Raw genomic sequence first — 14,874 nt, 5'->3', positions numbered from 1 at the left:
CATTGGGTTTTTAAAACAATTATGTCGTCTTATTGATTTTGTAATAAAGAGTAAATCTGACAGTCTAAGATTATTACAATCCTTCTGCTCCAATTCCAACCAACAGTTAGTATCTCTGTTGGGTTGTGTCCATAGCACAAGATATTGTAGTTGATTAGCTAGATAATAGTACATAAAGTTTGGTGCCTCTAAACCTCCTTTAGATTTACTTTCCTGAAGAGTAGATAGACTAATTTTGGCTTTTTTTTTATTCCAATAGAATTTTATGATAGCAGAGTCCAGCGATTGGAACCAGTTAGACGTAGGTTTAAATGGAATCATTGAAAATAAATAATTAATCTTTGGTAAAACTTTCATTTTTATAGTAGCTATCCGTCCTATTAAAGAGATCGGAAGATTATTCCAGCGTTCCAGGTCACTACGGATACTATCCAATAATGGTGAAAAATTTAAAGAAGTTAATTCAGTTAACTTAGGTGAAATTTTAACACCTAAGTATTTTAAATTACCTGTAGGAAAGGAGTAGTGTGGATCCTGACTTGTAGGATTCCATGAATTTTCTGTAATAGGTAATAATGTTGATTTTGTCCAGTTAATAGAGTAATCTGATAAGTGAGAGAATTTAGTTATTAATTTAAATGCTTCCCCTAGCGAAATAGCAGGTTCTTCTAAATAGAGTAATATATCATCGGCATATAGATTAATTTTATGTTCTATTGTCCCGGAGTGGATTCCTTGGATCCGTCTATCCTGACGTATAGCTAATGCAAGCGGCTCAATAAATATAGCAAATAATAAAGGAGAAATTGGGCACCCTTGTCTTGTTCCCCTTTGTAAAGTAAAACTCTGTGATGTAATCCCATTAGTAGTAACTGTAGCTTTAGGAGAATCATATAATATTGAGACCCATTGAATGAATGACTCCCCGAAGCCGAATTTATTTAAGACAGCAAAGAGGAAGGACCAGTTAACTTTATCGAATGCTTTTTCTGCATCCAGCGAAATAACAACTGCCTTTTTATCATGCCGCTGTGACATACTAATCAAGTTAAAGAGTCTCCTAATATTATTAGTAGAATGACGACCTTTAATAAAACCTGTTTGATCACTATGAATAATTGTCGAGATTACCGTCTCTAATCGAGATGCCAAGGCCTTAGCGATAATTTTAATATCGGTATTAATTAGTGATATCGGTCGGTAACTTGACGGGAGGGTAGGGTCTTTTTCTGGCTTTAATAAAAGTTTAATTGCTGCTATATTCATATCTTGACGTATATCACCTTTACTTTTAATTTCAGTTACTACTCTTAGAAATAATGGAGCAAACATTAACCAGAAATGTTTAAAAAATATAGCCGGAAAGCCGTCTGGACCAGGTGCTCTGCCATTAGGCATACTGTCTAAAGCACGATACAACTCATCTATAGTAAGCGGGGTATCGAGAATATCTTTATGTTCAATAGATAACTGAGGTATATTTAAGCTGTTTAGGAATTCCTCAATATATTCAGGGTTAGGTCTATTAATTTCTGTGTATAGATTTCGATAATAGTTATAAAAAATATGGTTAATTTCTTCTGGTGATTGTGTGCATTCACCATTTATATCTTTAATAGCCGTTATAAGAGATTTTTCCCGATTCCGTTGAAGTTGATTTGCCAGGAATTTACCTGATTTATTATTATGTTCAAAATTATTATATCTCAACTGTTGTATTATAAACTCTGTCTTTTTAGATAACATGTTATCTAACTGTATTTTTATATTCTGTAGTTCTATCCATATTTGATTATTTGGGTTTAATACATATTCATCCGTTAGTTGTTTAATTTTATCTTCCAGGTATTTTTCTAATTTTTGATCCTGTTTCTTTTTATAAGTTGAATATGATATAATTTTCCCTCTAATTACCGCTTTCCCTGCTTCCCAGAGAAGAGATGGAGATATATTTGGAGAGTCATTTATTTCCAAAAAATCTGCCCACTCCCTTCTAATAATTTTATCAAACTCTACGTCTTTCAGTAATGAGATGTTAAAACGCCATATCGGGGGAGGTTTAAAGGTAGAGTCAATTTGTAGAGTGAGGGAGACTGGTGCATGATCACTTATAATTATAGAATGTATTTTTATAGCAGTTTTATCAACAATAGAATTATTTGTAAGGAAAAAATCAATTCTTGAGAATGATCGGTGCACAGCAGAGAAGAAAGTAAATTCCTTCTTAGTTGGGTTTTGAAGTCTCCAGCCATCGCTGAGGCCAAAATCCTCCATATACTCATCTATTACTTTAGCGGATCGTAATCGCCTTGTATATATCGTATTATTAGAACGATCTATTAACGGGTTCAAGACCGTGTTAAAATCACCTCCAATAATAATAGTAGAATTTGTTGCTAAATCGAGTAACCGAGAGAAAAATTCATGGAAAAAATCAGGGTCATCATTATTTGGGGCATATAAATTACCAATTGTATATACTTTATTAAATATAGTTACCTGGATAATAATATATCGGCCCTCTAAATCTGTTACTATATTATTTAGAGTAAAGAATAAATTCTTATGTATAAGTATAGAGACACCTCTTTGTCTACTATTATAGGAGGCAGAGTAAACTTGACTAAAATTTTTATCTATAAATAATTTTTCTTCTGATTTTTGTAAGTGGGTTTCTTGTAGGAGACAAATATCTGCCTTAAATTTTGAGAGATGGTCTAAAATTTTTATTCTTTTTGCCTGGGAGCGAGCGCCACACACATTCCAGGAGACCAGAGCTAATTTCTGCATACAAGCAATATAGACTCAGTCTTATGTATACATCTATATAAGCTGCTTATTAATATTAACATATTGTAGGATAGCAAAAGAGTAATTAGGCAATTTATATAATTTATATAAAGAGAGAGATAGCAAGTAGATAAGTATAATAGTGAAGAAACGTGGGGGGAAGTGAGTGTGAAGGAAATCTGTGGGGGATTCAACATAACAATACACCAGTAAATGGTGACCTAAGCGAGATTATTATTATTATTATTAATTTATTTTTTTAAGAATATATTTCTATATTATTATTATTATTATTATTATTACTTTATAGCCTATGCATAATATAAATTCATATTCTATTTCGTAACCCATTATCCATACATATACATACATATACATATACATATATATACATATATACACATATACATACACATACATATACATATACCTACGTCAAATAATCACACAATGCTCGGCTCTACCAATTGTCAGTTAGAACAGCCAAGGGGTCGAGGTTGGGTTTCGGAATAGCTGGCCGTCGATATATAATTTATCAACGACCATCGAAGTCCGTTTACCCTCCTGTCTATTTTGTTTCATGATAGGAAACAGTACTTTTCGCCGCTCGTTTATCTCTCTTGGGAATTGATCATTCATCCCGAAAGATGTCCCTTTGAGCTCCCGTCCTTTACTTTTTACCAATTCTTTATGTTTAAAATGTTCGAACTTAGCAATAATAGGACGGGGCTTATTGCCCTTACGAGCTCCGAGCCGGTGTACACGGTGAAAAGAGATATTATTTACCGTCTCCTGTGGGATCTTTAGCGATGATGTCATGAATTTTTTTATCTCACCCTCTGGATTATCTGGAGAATTTTCGGATATACCTGAGAATATTAGATTTTCCCGCATACTACGGGATTGAACATCTAAGACCTTTTCCTTTAGCATTTTATTTTCCTTTTTAATCGTCTCCAACTCGGCTGTGACAGCGACGAGAGAGGAGCGTAGCTCGGAGTTATCGCATTGGAGATCGCTTACCTGTTGGCTAACGAATTCCAAACTTGCCTTTAATTCTTTGACGTCCTCGCGGATAAGACAGAGGACGTCAAGTTTTTTATTTATGGAATCCAGCATACTCACCGATACGTCGGCGGTTGCTAAATCGTCCGTGTCTGTTGACGAGTCATTTTTCCTTTTTTTTTTCGAAGGATTATCCCGACTGGCCGCCGGCTCATCCATCGCGCAGCTATAAAAATGATCGTCAATAAAACGTTCGAGGTCGTCCACACTGGATAATATTTCCGATCTTTCTTAGAAAAGAAAAAAATCGAATTTATCTAATCATTAAATTCGGGTTTAATTAGAAATATAAAGCTAATTCTATTTTAGCAGCAGAGCGCCGCCATGTTAGATTTTCCCAGTCTCGCTACCGGTCACGCGATAGTCACAGCATCTCGCGATGGGAAATGTAGTTCCTCCTACGGGGTAAGCGAGAATTCTACCACTGAAACACCAATGCCTATGTTCTTGTTCTCTTGTGTAATTATGTGGACATGGGCAGAAACCTGTCCCTGCAAAAAAAAAAAAAAAAAAACCCAGTGGAGCTCCTCCTTGAGAAGAAGGAGGAGGAGTCGACCCTGGTATTCATTAGCCGCAGTCCTGCGTGTCAACTGTGTTGGGGGAGGGAGATACTTAAAGCAGACAAGTGTGTGGCTCTCGAGGACACGGTTGCCTGCCTCTATTCTCATGAAATCGGTCGCGATATATCAAAACACAGAAGAGTGTCAGAACAAACCCAGTAACACAGAATGAAGTAAGAGGTGAAAGTGCATTGGCTGGGAATCAAGCCCAGGTCTCCCGCGTGGCAGGCGAAAATTCTACCACTGAACCACCAATGCCTATATTTTTGTGCTCTTGTGTAATTATGTGGACACAGGCAGAAGCCTGTCCCTGCGCACAAAACTGGAGCTCCTCCTTGAGAAGAACGAGGCGACCCTGGTATTCATTAGCCGCAGTCCTCCGTGTCAACTGTGTTGGAGGAGGGAGATACTTAAAGCAGACAAGCGTGTGGCTCTCGAGTACCACGGTTGCCTGCCTCTAATCTCATGAACTCGGTCACAAAATATCACAACACAGAAAAGTGTCAGAACAAACCCAGTATCATAGAATGCAGTAAGAGATCAATGTGCATTGGCCGGGAATCGAACCCGGGCCTCCCGCGTGGCAGGCGAGAATTCTACCACTGAACCACCAATGCCTATATTTTCATTCTCTTGTGTAATTATGTGGACAATGGCAGTAGCCTGTCCCTGCAAAAAAAACAGTGGAGCTCCTCCTTGAGAAGAACGAGGCGACCCTGGTATTCATGAGCCGCAGTCCTGCGTGTCACCTGTGTTGAGGGAGTGAGATACTGAAAGTCGACAAGGGTGTGGCACTCGAGGACCACGGTTGCCTGCCTCTATTCTCATGAACTCGGTCGCTATATATCAAAACACAGAAGAGTGGCAGAACAAACCCAGTACGAAGTAAGAGGTGAAAGTGCATTGGCCAGGAATCGAACCCAGGTCTCCCGCGTGGCAAGCGAGAATTGTACCACTGAACCACCAATGCCTATGTTCTTATTCTCGTGTGTAATTATGTGGACATAGGCAGAAGCCTGTCCCTGCACAAAAAACTGGAGCTCCTTGAGAAGAACGAGGCGACCCTGGTATTCATGAGCCGCACTCCTGCGTTATCACCTGTGTTGGGGGAGTGAGATAATTAAAGCAGACAAGCGTGTGGCTATCGAGGACCACGGTTGCCTGCCTATATTCTCATGAACTCTGTCGCTATATATCAAAACACAGAAGAGTGACAGAACAAACCCAGTAAAACAGAATGAAGTAAGAGGTCGATTTGCATTGGCCGGGAATCAAACCCAGGTCTCCCGCGGGGTAAGCGAGAATTCTACCACTGAAACACCAATGCCTATGTTCTTGTTCTCTTGTGTAATTATGTGGACATGGGCAGAAACCTGTCCCTGCAAAAAAAAAACAAAAAAAAAACCCAGTGGAGCTCCTCCTTGAGAAGAAGGAGGAGGAGTCGACCCTGGTATTCATTAGCCGCAGTCCTGCGTGTCAACTGTGTTGGGGGAGGGAGATACTTAAAGCAGACAAGTGTGTGGCTCTCGAGGACACGGTTGCCTGCCTCTATTCTCATGAAATCGGTCGCGATATATCAAAACACAGAAGAGTGTCAGAACAAACCCAGTAACACAGAATGAAGTAAGAGGTGAAAGTGCATTGGCTGGGAATCAAGCCCAGGTCTCCCGCGTGGCAGGCGAAAATTCTACCACTGAACCACCAATGCCTATATTTTTGTGCTCTTGTGTAATTATGTGGACACAGGCAGAAGCCTGTCCCTGCGCACAAAACTGGAGCTCCTCCTTGAGAAGAACGAGGCGACCCTGGTATTCATTAGCCGCAGTCCTCCGTGTCAACTGTGTTGGAGGAGGGAGATACTTAAAGCAGACAAGCGTGTGGCTCTCGAGTACCACGGTTGCCTGCCTCTAATCTCATGAACTCGGTCACAAAATATCACAACACAGAAAAGTGTCAGAACAAACCCAGTATCATAGAATGCAGTAAGAGATCAATGTGCATTGGCCGGGAATCGAACCCGGGCCTCCCGCGTGGCAGGCGAGAATTCTACCACTGAACCACCAATGCCTATATTTTCATTCTCTTGTGTAATTATGTGGACAATGGCAGTAGCCTGTCCCTGCAAAAAAAACAGTGGAGCTCCTCCTTGAGAAGAACGAGGCGACCCTGGTATTCATGAGCCGCAGTCCTGCGTGTCACCTGTGTTGAGGGAGTGAGATACTGAAAGTCGACAAGGGTGTGGCACTCGAGGACCACAGTTGCCTGCCTCTATTCTCATGAACTCGGTCGCTATATATCAAAACACAGTAGAGTGGCAGAACAAACCCAGTACGAAGTAAGAGGTGAAAGTGCATTGGCCAGGAATCGAACCCAGGTCTCCCGCGTGGCAAGCGAGAATTGTACCACTGAACCACCAATGCCTATGTTCTTATTCTCGTGTGTAATTATGTGGACATAGGCAGAAGCCTGTCCCTGCACAAAAAACTGGAGCTCCTCCTTGAGAAGAACGAGGCGACCCTGGTATTCATGAGCCGCACTCCTGCGTTATCACCTGTGTTGGGGGAGTGAGATAATTAAAGCAGACAAGCGTGTGGCTATCGAGGACCACGGTTGCCTGCCTATATTCTCATGAACTCTGTCGCTATATATCAAAACACAGAAGAGTGACAGAACAAACCCAGTAAAACAGAATGAAGTAAGAGGTCGATTTGCATTGGCCGGGAATCAAACCCAGGTCTCCCGCGGAGTAAGCGAGAATTCTACCACTGAAACACCAATGCCTATGTTCTTGTTCTCTTGTGTAATTATGTGGACATGGGCAGAAACCTGTCCCTGCAAAAAAAAACCAAAAAAAAAACCCAGTGGAGCTCCTCCTTGAGAAGAAGGAGGAGGAGTCGACCCTGGTATTCATTAGCCGCAGTCCTGCGTGTCAACTGTGTTGGGGGAGGGAGATACTTAAAGCAGACAAGTGTGTGGCTCTCGAGGACACGGTTGCCTGCCTCTATTCTCATGAAATCGGTCGCGATATATCAAAACACAGAAGAGTGTCAGAACAAACCCAGTAACACAGAATGAAGTAAGAGGTGAAAGTGCATTGGCTGGGAATCAAGCCCAGGTCTCCCGCGTGGCAGGCGAAAATTCTACCACTGAACCACCAATGCCTATATTTTTGTGCTCTTGTGTAATTATGTGGACACAGGCAGAAGCCTGTCCCTGCGCACAAAACTGGAGCTCCTCCTTGAGAAGAACGAGGCGACCCTGGTATTCATTAGCCGCAGTCCTCCGTGTCAACTGTGTTGGAGGAGGGAGATACTTAAAGCAGACAAGCGTGTGGCTCTCGAGTACCACGGTTGCCTGCCTCTAATCTCATGAACTCGGTCACAAAATATCACAACACAGAAAAGTGTCAGAACAAACCCAGTATCATAGAATGCAGTAAGAGATCAATGTGCATTGGCCGGGAATCGAACCCGGGCCTCCCGCGTGGCAGGCGAGAATTCTACCACTGAACCACCAATGCCTATATTTTCATTCTCTTGTGTAATTATGTGGACAATGGCAGTAGCCTGTCCCTGCAAAAAAAACAGTGGAGCTCCTCCTTGAGAAGAACGAGGCGACCCTGGTATTCATGAGCCGCAGTCCTGCGTGTCACCTGTGTTGAGGGAGTGAGATACTGAAAGTCGACAAGGGTGTGGCACTCGAGGACCACGGTTGCCTGCCTCTATTCTCATGAACTCGGTCGCTATATATCAAAACACAGAAGAGTGGCAGAACAAACCCAGTACGAAGTAAGAGGTGAAAGTGCATTGGCCAGGAATCGAACCCTGGTCTCCCGCGTGGCAAGCGAGAATTGTACCACTGAACCACCAATGCCTATGTTCTTATTCTCGTGTGTAATTATGTGGACATAGGCAGAAGCCTGTCCCTGCACAAAAAACTGGAGCTCCTCCTTGAGAAGAACGAGGCGACCCTGGTATTCATGAGCCGCACTCCTGCGTTATCACCTGTGTTGGGGGAGTGAGATAATTAAAGCAGACAAGCGTGTGGCTATCGAGGACCACGGTTGCCTGCCTATATTCTCATGAACTCTGTCGCTATATATCAAAACACAGAAGAGTGACAGAACAAACCCAGTAAAACAGAATGAAGTAAGAGGTCGATTTGCATTGGCCGGGAATCAAACCCAGGTCTCCCGCGGGGTAAGCGAGAATTCTACCACTGAAACACCAATGCCTATGTTCTTGTTCTCTTGTGTAATTATGTGGACATGGGCAGAAACCTGTCCCTGCAAAAAAAAAACAAAAAAAAAACCCAGTGGAGCTCCTCCTTGAGAAGAAGGAGGAGGAGTCGACCCTGGTATTCATTAGCCGCAGTCCTGCGTGTCAACTGTGTTGGGGGAGGGAGATACTTAAAGCAGACAAGTGTGTGGCTCTCGAGGACACGGTTGCCTGCCTCTATTCTCATGAAATCAGTCGCGATATATCAAAACACAGAAGAGTGTCAGAACAAACCCAGTAACACAGAATGAAGTAAGAGGTGAAAGTGCATTGGCTGGGAATCAAGCCCAGGTCTCCCGCGTGGCAGGCGAAAATTCTACCACTGAACCACCAATGCCTATATTTTTGTGCTCTTGTGTAATTATGTGGACACAGGCAGAAGCCTGTCCCTGCGCACAAAACGAGCTCCTCCTTGAGAAGAACGAGGCGACCCTGGTATTCATTAGCCGCAGTCCTCCGTGTCAACTGTGTTGGAGGAGGGAGATACTTAAAGCAGACAAGCGTGTGGCTCTCGAGTACCACGGTTGCCTGCCTCTAATCTCATGAACTCGGTCACAAAATATCACAACACAGAAAAGTGTCAGAACAAACCCAGTATCATAGAATGCAGTAAGAGATCAATGTGCATTGGCCGGGAATCGAACCCGGGCCTCCCGCGTGGCAGGCGAGAATTCTACCACTGAACCACCAATGCCTATATTTTCATTCTCTTGTGTAATTATGTGGACAATGGCAGTAGCCTGTCCCTGCAAAAAAAACAGTGGAGCTCCTCCTTGAGAAGAACGAGGCGACCCTGGTGTGTTGAGGGAGTGAGATACTGAAAGTCGACAAGGGTGTGGCACTCGAGGACCACGGTTGCCTGCCTCTATTCTCATGAACTCGGTCGCTATATATCAAAACACAGAAGAGTGGCAGAACAAACCCAGTACGAAGTAAGAGGTGAAAGTGCATTGGCCAGGAATCGAACCCAGGTCTCCCGCGTGGCAAGCGAGAATTGTACCACTGAACCACCAATGCCTATGTTCTTATTCTCGTGTGTAATTATGTGGACATAGGCAGAAGCCTGTCCCTGCACAAAAAACTGGAGCTCCTCCTTGAGAAGAACGAGGCGACCCTGGTATTCATGAGCCGCACTCCTGCGTTATCACCTGTGTTGGGGGAGTGAGATAATTAAAGCAGACAAGCGTGTGGCTATCGAGGACCACGGTTGCCTGCCTATATTCTCATGAACTCTGTCGCTATATATCAAAACACAGAAGAGTGACAGAACAAACCCAGTAAAACAGAATGAAGTAAGAGGTCGATTTGCATTGGCCGGGAATCAAACCCAGGTCTCCCGCGGGGTAAGCGAGAATTCTACCACTGAAACACCAATGCCTATGTTCTTGTTCTCTTGTGTAATTATGTGGACATGGGCAGAAACCTGTCCCTGCAAAAAAAAAAAAAAAAAACCCAGTGGAGCTCCTCCTTGAGAAGAAGGAGGAGGAGTCGACCCTGGTATTCATTAGCCGCAGTCCTGCGTGTCAACTGTGTTGGGGGAGGGAGATACTTAAAGCAGACAAGTGTGTGGCTCTCGAGGACACGGTTGCCTGCCTCTATTCTCATGAAATCGGTCGCGATATATCAAAACACAGAAGAGTGTCAGAACAAACCCAGTAACACAGAATGAAGTAAGAGGTGAAAGTGCATTGGCTGGGAATCAAGCCCAGGTCTCCCGCGTGGCAGGCGAAAATTCTACCACTGAACCACCAATGCCTATATTTTTGTGCTCTTGTGTAATTATGTGGACACAGGCAGAAGCCTGTCCCTGCGCACAAAACTGGAGCTCCTCCTTGAGAAGAACGAGGCGACCCTGGTATTCATTAGCCGCAGTCCTCCGTGTCAACTGTGTTGGAGGAGGGAGATACTTAAAGCAGACAAGCGTGTGGCTCTCGAGTACCACGGTTGCCTGCCTCTAATCTCATGAACTCGGTCACAAAATATCACAACACAGAAAAGTGTCAGAACAAACCCAGTATCATAGAATGCAGTAAGAGATCAATGTGCATTGGCCGGGAATCGAACCCGGGCCTCCCGCGTGGCAGGCGAGAATTCTACCACTGAACCACCAATGCCTATATTTTCATTCTCTTGTGTAATTATGTGGACAATGGCAGTAGCCTGTCCCTGCAAAAAAAACAGTGGAGCTCCTCCTTGAGAAGAACGAGGCGACCCTGGTATTCATGAGCCGCAGTCCTGCGTGTCACCTGTGTTGAGGGAGTGAGATACTGAAAGTCGACAAGGGTGTGGCACTCGAGGACCACGGTTGCCTGCCTCTATTCTCATGAACTCGGTCGCTATATATCAAAACACAGAAGAGTGGCAGAACAAACCCAGTACGAAGTAAGAGGTGAAAGTGCATTGGCCAGGAATCGAACCCAGGTCTCCCGCGTGGCAAGCGAGAATTGTACCACTGAACCACCAATGCCTATGTTCTTATTCTCGTGTGTAATTATGTGGACATAGGCAGAAGCCTGTCCCTGCACAAAAAACTGGAGCTCCTCCTTGAGAAGAACGAGGCGACCCTGGTATTCATGAGCCGCACTCCTGCGTTATCACCTGTGTTGGGGGAGTGAGATAATTAAAGCAGACAAGCGTGTGGCTATCGAGGACCACGGTTGCCTGCCTATATTCTCATGAACTCTGTCGCTATATATCAAAACACAGAAGAGTGACAGAACAAACCCAGTAAAACAGAATGAAGTAAGAGGTCGATTTGCATTGGCCGGGAATCAAACCCAGGTCTCCCGCGGGGTAAGCGAGAATTCTACCACTGAAACACCAATGCCTATGTTCTTGTTCTCTTGTGTAATTATGTGGACATGGGCAGAAACCTGTCCCTGCAAAAAAAAAACAAAAAAAAAACCCAGTGGAGCTCCTCCTTGAGAAGAAGGAGGAGGAGTCGACCCTGGTATTCATTAGCCGCAGTCCTGCGTGTCAACTGTGTTGGGGGAGGGAGATACTTAAAGCAGACAAGTGTGTGGCTCTCGAGGACACGGTTGCCTGCCTCTATTCTCATGAAATCGGTCGCGATATATCAAAACACAGAAGAGTGTCAGAACAAACCCAGTAACACAGAATGAAGTAAGAGGTGAAAGTGCATTGGCTGGGAATCAAGCCCAGGTCTCCCGCGTGGCAGGCGAAAATTCTACCACTGAACCACCAATGCCTATATTTTTGTGCTCTTGTGTAATTATGTGGACACAGGCAGAAGCCTGTCCCTGCGCACAAAACGAGCTCCTCCTTGAGAAGAACGAGGCGACCCTGGTATTCATTAGCCGCAGTCCTCCGTGTCAACTGTGTTGGAGGAGGGAGATACTTAAAGCAGACAAGCGTGTGGCTCTCGAGTACCACGGTTGCCTGCCTCTAATCTCATGAACTCGGTCACAAAATATCACAACACAGAAAAGTGTCAGAACAAACCCAGTATCATAGAATGCAGTAAGAGATCAATGTGCATTGGCCGGGAATCGAACCCGGGCCTCCCGCGTGGCAGGCGAGAATTCTACCACTGAACCACCAATGCCTATATTTTCATTCTCTTGTGTAATTATGTGGACAATGGCAGTAGCCTGTCCCTGCAAAAAAAACAGTGGAGCTCCTCCTTGAGAAGAACGAGGCGACCCTGGTATTCATGAGCCGCAGTCCTGCGTGTCACCTGTGTTGAGGGAGTGAGATACTGAAAGTCGACAAGGGTGTGGCACTCGAGGACCACGGTTGCCTGCCTCTATTCTCATGAACTCGGTCGCTATATATCAAAACACAGAAGAGTGGCAGAACAAACCCAGTACGAAGTAAGAGGTGAAAGTGCATTGGCCAGGAATCGAACCCAGGTCTCCCGCGTGGCAAGCGAGAATTGTACCACTGAACCACCAATGCCTATGTTCTTATTCTCGTGTGTAATTATGTGGACATAGGCAGAAGCCTGTCCCTGCACAAAAAACTGGAGCTCCTCCTTGAGAAGAACGAGGCGACCCTGGTATTCATGAGCCGCACTCCTGCGTTATCACCTGTGTTGGGGGAGTGAGATAATTAAAGCAGACAAGCGTGTGGCTATCGAGGACCACGGTTGCCTGCCTATATTCTCATGAACTCTGTCGCTATATATCAAAACACAGAAGAGTGACAGAACAAACCCAGTAAAACAGAATGAAGTAAGAGGTCGATTTGCATTGGCCGGGAATCAAACCCAGGTCTCCCGCGGGGTAAGCGAGAATTCTACCACTGAAACACCAATGCCTATGTTCTTGTTCTCTTGTGTAATTATGTGGACATGGGCAGAAACCTGTCCCTGCAAAAAAAAAACAAAAAAAAAACCCAGTGGAGCTCCTCCTTGAGAAGAAGGAGGAGGAGTCGACCCTGGTATTCATTAGCCGCAGTCCTGCGTGTCAACTGTGTTGGGGGAGGGAGATACTTATAGCAGACAAGTGTGTGGCTCTCGAGGACACGGTTGCCTGCCTCTATTCTCATGAAATCGGTCGCGATATATCAAAACACAGAAGAGTGTCAGAACAAACCCAGTAACACAGAATGAAGTAAGAGGTGAAAGTGCATTGGCTGGGAATCAAGCCCAGGTCTCCCGCGTGGCAGGCGAAAATTCTACCACTGAACCACCAATGCCTATATTTTTGTGCTCTTGTGTAATTATGTGGACACAGGCAGAAGCCTGTCCCTGCGCACAAAACGAGCTCCTCCTTGAGAAGAACGAGGCGACCCTGGTATTCATTAGCCGCAGTCCTCCGTGTCAACTGTGTTGGAGGAGGGAGATACTTAAAGCAGACAAGCGTGTGGCTCTCGAGTACCACGGTTGCCTGCCTCTAATCTCATGAACTCGGTCACAAAATATCACAACACAGAAAAGTGTCAGAACAAACCCAGTATCATAGAATGCAGTAAGAGATCAATGTGCATTGGCCGGGAATCGAACCCGGGCCTCCCGCGTGGCAGGCGAGAATTCTACCACTGAACCACCAATGCCTATATTTTCATTCTCTTGTGTAATTATGTGGACAATGGCAGTAGCCTGTCCCTGCAAAAAAAACAGTGGAGCTCCTCCTTGAGAAGAACGAGGCGACCCTGGTATTCATGAGCCGCAGTCCTGCGTGTCACCTGTGTTGAGGGAGTGAGATACTGAAAGTCGACAAGGGTGTGGCACTCGAGGACCACGGTTGCCTGCCTCTATTCTCATGAACTCGGTCGCTATATATCAAAACACAGAAGAGTGGCAGAACAAACCCAGTACGAAGTAAGAGGTGAAAGTGCATTGGCCAGGAATCGAACCCAGGTCTCCCGCGTGGCAAGCGAGAATTGTACCACTGAACCACCAATGCCTATGTTCTTATTCTCGTGTGTAATTATGTGGACATAGGCAGAAGCCTGTCCCTGCACAAAAAACTGGAGCTCCTCCTTGAGAAGAACGAGGCGACCCTGGTATTCATGAGCCGCACTCCTGCGTTATCACCTGTGTTGGGGGAGTGAGATAATTAAAGCAGACAAGCGTGTGGCTATCGAGGACCACGGTTGCCTGCCTATATTCTCATGAACTCTGTCGCTATATATCAAAACACAGAAGAGTGACAGAACAAACCCAGTAAAACAGAATGAAGTAAGAGGTCGATTTGCATTGGCCGGGAATCAAACCCAGGTCTCCCGCGGGGTAAGCGAGAATTCTACCACTGAAACACCAATGCCTATGTTCTTGTTCTCTTGTGTAATTATGTGGACATGGGCAGAAACCTGTCCCTGCAAAAAAAAACCAAAAAAAAAAACCCAGTGGAGCTCCTCCTTGAGAAGAAGGAGGAGGAGTCGACCCTGGTATTCATTAGCCGCAGTCCTGCGTGTCAACTGTGTTGGGGGAGGGAGATACTTATAGCAGACAAGTGTGTGGCTCTCGAGGACACGGTTGCCTGCCTCTATTCTCATGAAATCGGTCGCGATATATCAAAACACAGAAGAGTGTCAGAACAAACCCAGTAACACAGAATGAAGTAAGAGGTGAAAGTGCATTGGCTGGGAATCAAGCCCAGGTCTCCCGCGTGGCAGGCGAAAATTCTACCACTGAACCACCAATGCCTATATTTTTGTGCTCTTGTGTAATTATGTGGACACAGGTTGAAGCCTGTCCCTGCGCACAAAACTGGAGC

The 14,874-nt window shown here is 44.6% G+C and overlaps 15 non-coding genes across 15 annotated transcripts; all 15 read right to left on the bottom strand.

The window, feature by feature from the left end:
- Positions 1-4,602: 4,602 nt before the first annotated feature.
- Positions 4,603-4,673, bottom strand: trnag-gcc (transfer RNA glycine (anticodon GCC)). Its single transcript has one exon. It is a non-coding gene; the product is annotated as a tRNA-Gly (tRNA).
- Positions 4,674-4,961: 288 nt separating this feature from the next.
- Positions 4,962-5,032, bottom strand: trnag-gcc (transfer RNA glycine (anticodon GCC)). The gene has a single exon. It is a non-coding gene; the product is annotated as a tRNA-Gly (tRNA).
- Positions 5,033-6,052: 1,020 nt separating this feature from the next.
- Positions 6,053-6,123, bottom strand: trnag-gcc (transfer RNA glycine (anticodon GCC)). The gene has a single exon. It is a non-coding gene; the product is annotated as a tRNA-Gly (tRNA).
- A 288-nt stretch (positions 6,124-6,411) lies between these two features.
- trnag-gcc (transfer RNA glycine (anticodon GCC)) lies at positions 6,412-6,482 on the bottom strand. The gene has a single exon. It is a non-coding gene; the product is annotated as a tRNA-Gly (tRNA).
- Positions 6,483-7,505: 1,023 nt separating this feature from the next.
- On the bottom strand, positions 7,506-7,576 carry trnag-gcc (transfer RNA glycine (anticodon GCC)). The gene has a single exon. It is a non-coding gene; the product is annotated as a tRNA-Gly (tRNA).
- Positions 7,577-7,864: 288 nt separating this feature from the next.
- On the bottom strand, positions 7,865-7,935 carry trnag-gcc (transfer RNA glycine (anticodon GCC)). Its single transcript has one exon. It is a non-coding gene; the product is annotated as a tRNA-Gly (tRNA).
- A 1,023-nt stretch (positions 7,936-8,958) lies between these two features.
- trnag-gcc (transfer RNA glycine (anticodon GCC)) lies at positions 8,959-9,029 on the bottom strand. The gene has a single exon. It is a non-coding gene; the product is annotated as a tRNA-Gly (tRNA).
- A 286-nt stretch (positions 9,030-9,315) lies between these two features.
- On the bottom strand, positions 9,316-9,386 carry trnag-gcc (transfer RNA glycine (anticodon GCC)). Its single transcript has one exon. It is a non-coding gene; the product is annotated as a tRNA-Gly (tRNA).
- Positions 9,387-10,376: 990 nt separating this feature from the next.
- Positions 10,377-10,447, bottom strand: trnag-gcc (transfer RNA glycine (anticodon GCC)). The gene has a single exon. It is a non-coding gene; the product is annotated as a tRNA-Gly (tRNA).
- A 288-nt stretch (positions 10,448-10,735) lies between these two features.
- Positions 10,736-10,806, bottom strand: trnag-gcc (transfer RNA glycine (anticodon GCC)). Its single transcript has one exon. It is a non-coding gene; the product is annotated as a tRNA-Gly (tRNA).
- Positions 10,807-11,829: 1,023 nt separating this feature from the next.
- On the bottom strand, positions 11,830-11,900 carry trnag-gcc (transfer RNA glycine (anticodon GCC)). Its single transcript has one exon. It is a non-coding gene; the product is annotated as a tRNA-Gly (tRNA).
- A 286-nt stretch (positions 11,901-12,186) lies between these two features.
- trnag-gcc (transfer RNA glycine (anticodon GCC)) lies at positions 12,187-12,257 on the bottom strand. Its single transcript has one exon. It is a non-coding gene; the product is annotated as a tRNA-Gly (tRNA).
- A 1,023-nt stretch (positions 12,258-13,280) lies between these two features.
- trnag-gcc (transfer RNA glycine (anticodon GCC)) lies at positions 13,281-13,351 on the bottom strand. Its single transcript has one exon. It is a non-coding gene; the product is annotated as a tRNA-Gly (tRNA).
- A 286-nt stretch (positions 13,352-13,637) lies between these two features.
- Positions 13,638-13,708, bottom strand: trnag-gcc (transfer RNA glycine (anticodon GCC)). The gene has a single exon. It is a non-coding gene; the product is annotated as a tRNA-Gly (tRNA).
- Positions 13,709-14,732: 1,024 nt separating this feature from the next.
- trnag-gcc (transfer RNA glycine (anticodon GCC)) lies at positions 14,733-14,803 on the bottom strand. The gene has a single exon. It is a non-coding gene; the product is annotated as a tRNA-Gly (tRNA).
- Between the last annotated feature and the right edge of the window lie 71 nt (positions 14,804-14,874).

The sequence above is a fragment of the Festucalex cinctus genome, chromosome 10 (assembly GCF_051991245.1).
Source record: "Festucalex cinctus isolate MCC-2025b chromosome 10, RoL_Fcin_1.0, whole genome shotgun sequence".
Taxonomy (NCBI): Eukaryota; Metazoa; Chordata; class Actinopteri; order Syngnathiformes; family Syngnathidae; genus Festucalex; species Festucalex cinctus.
This window is presented reverse-complemented; position numbering and strand designations above follow the sequence as displayed.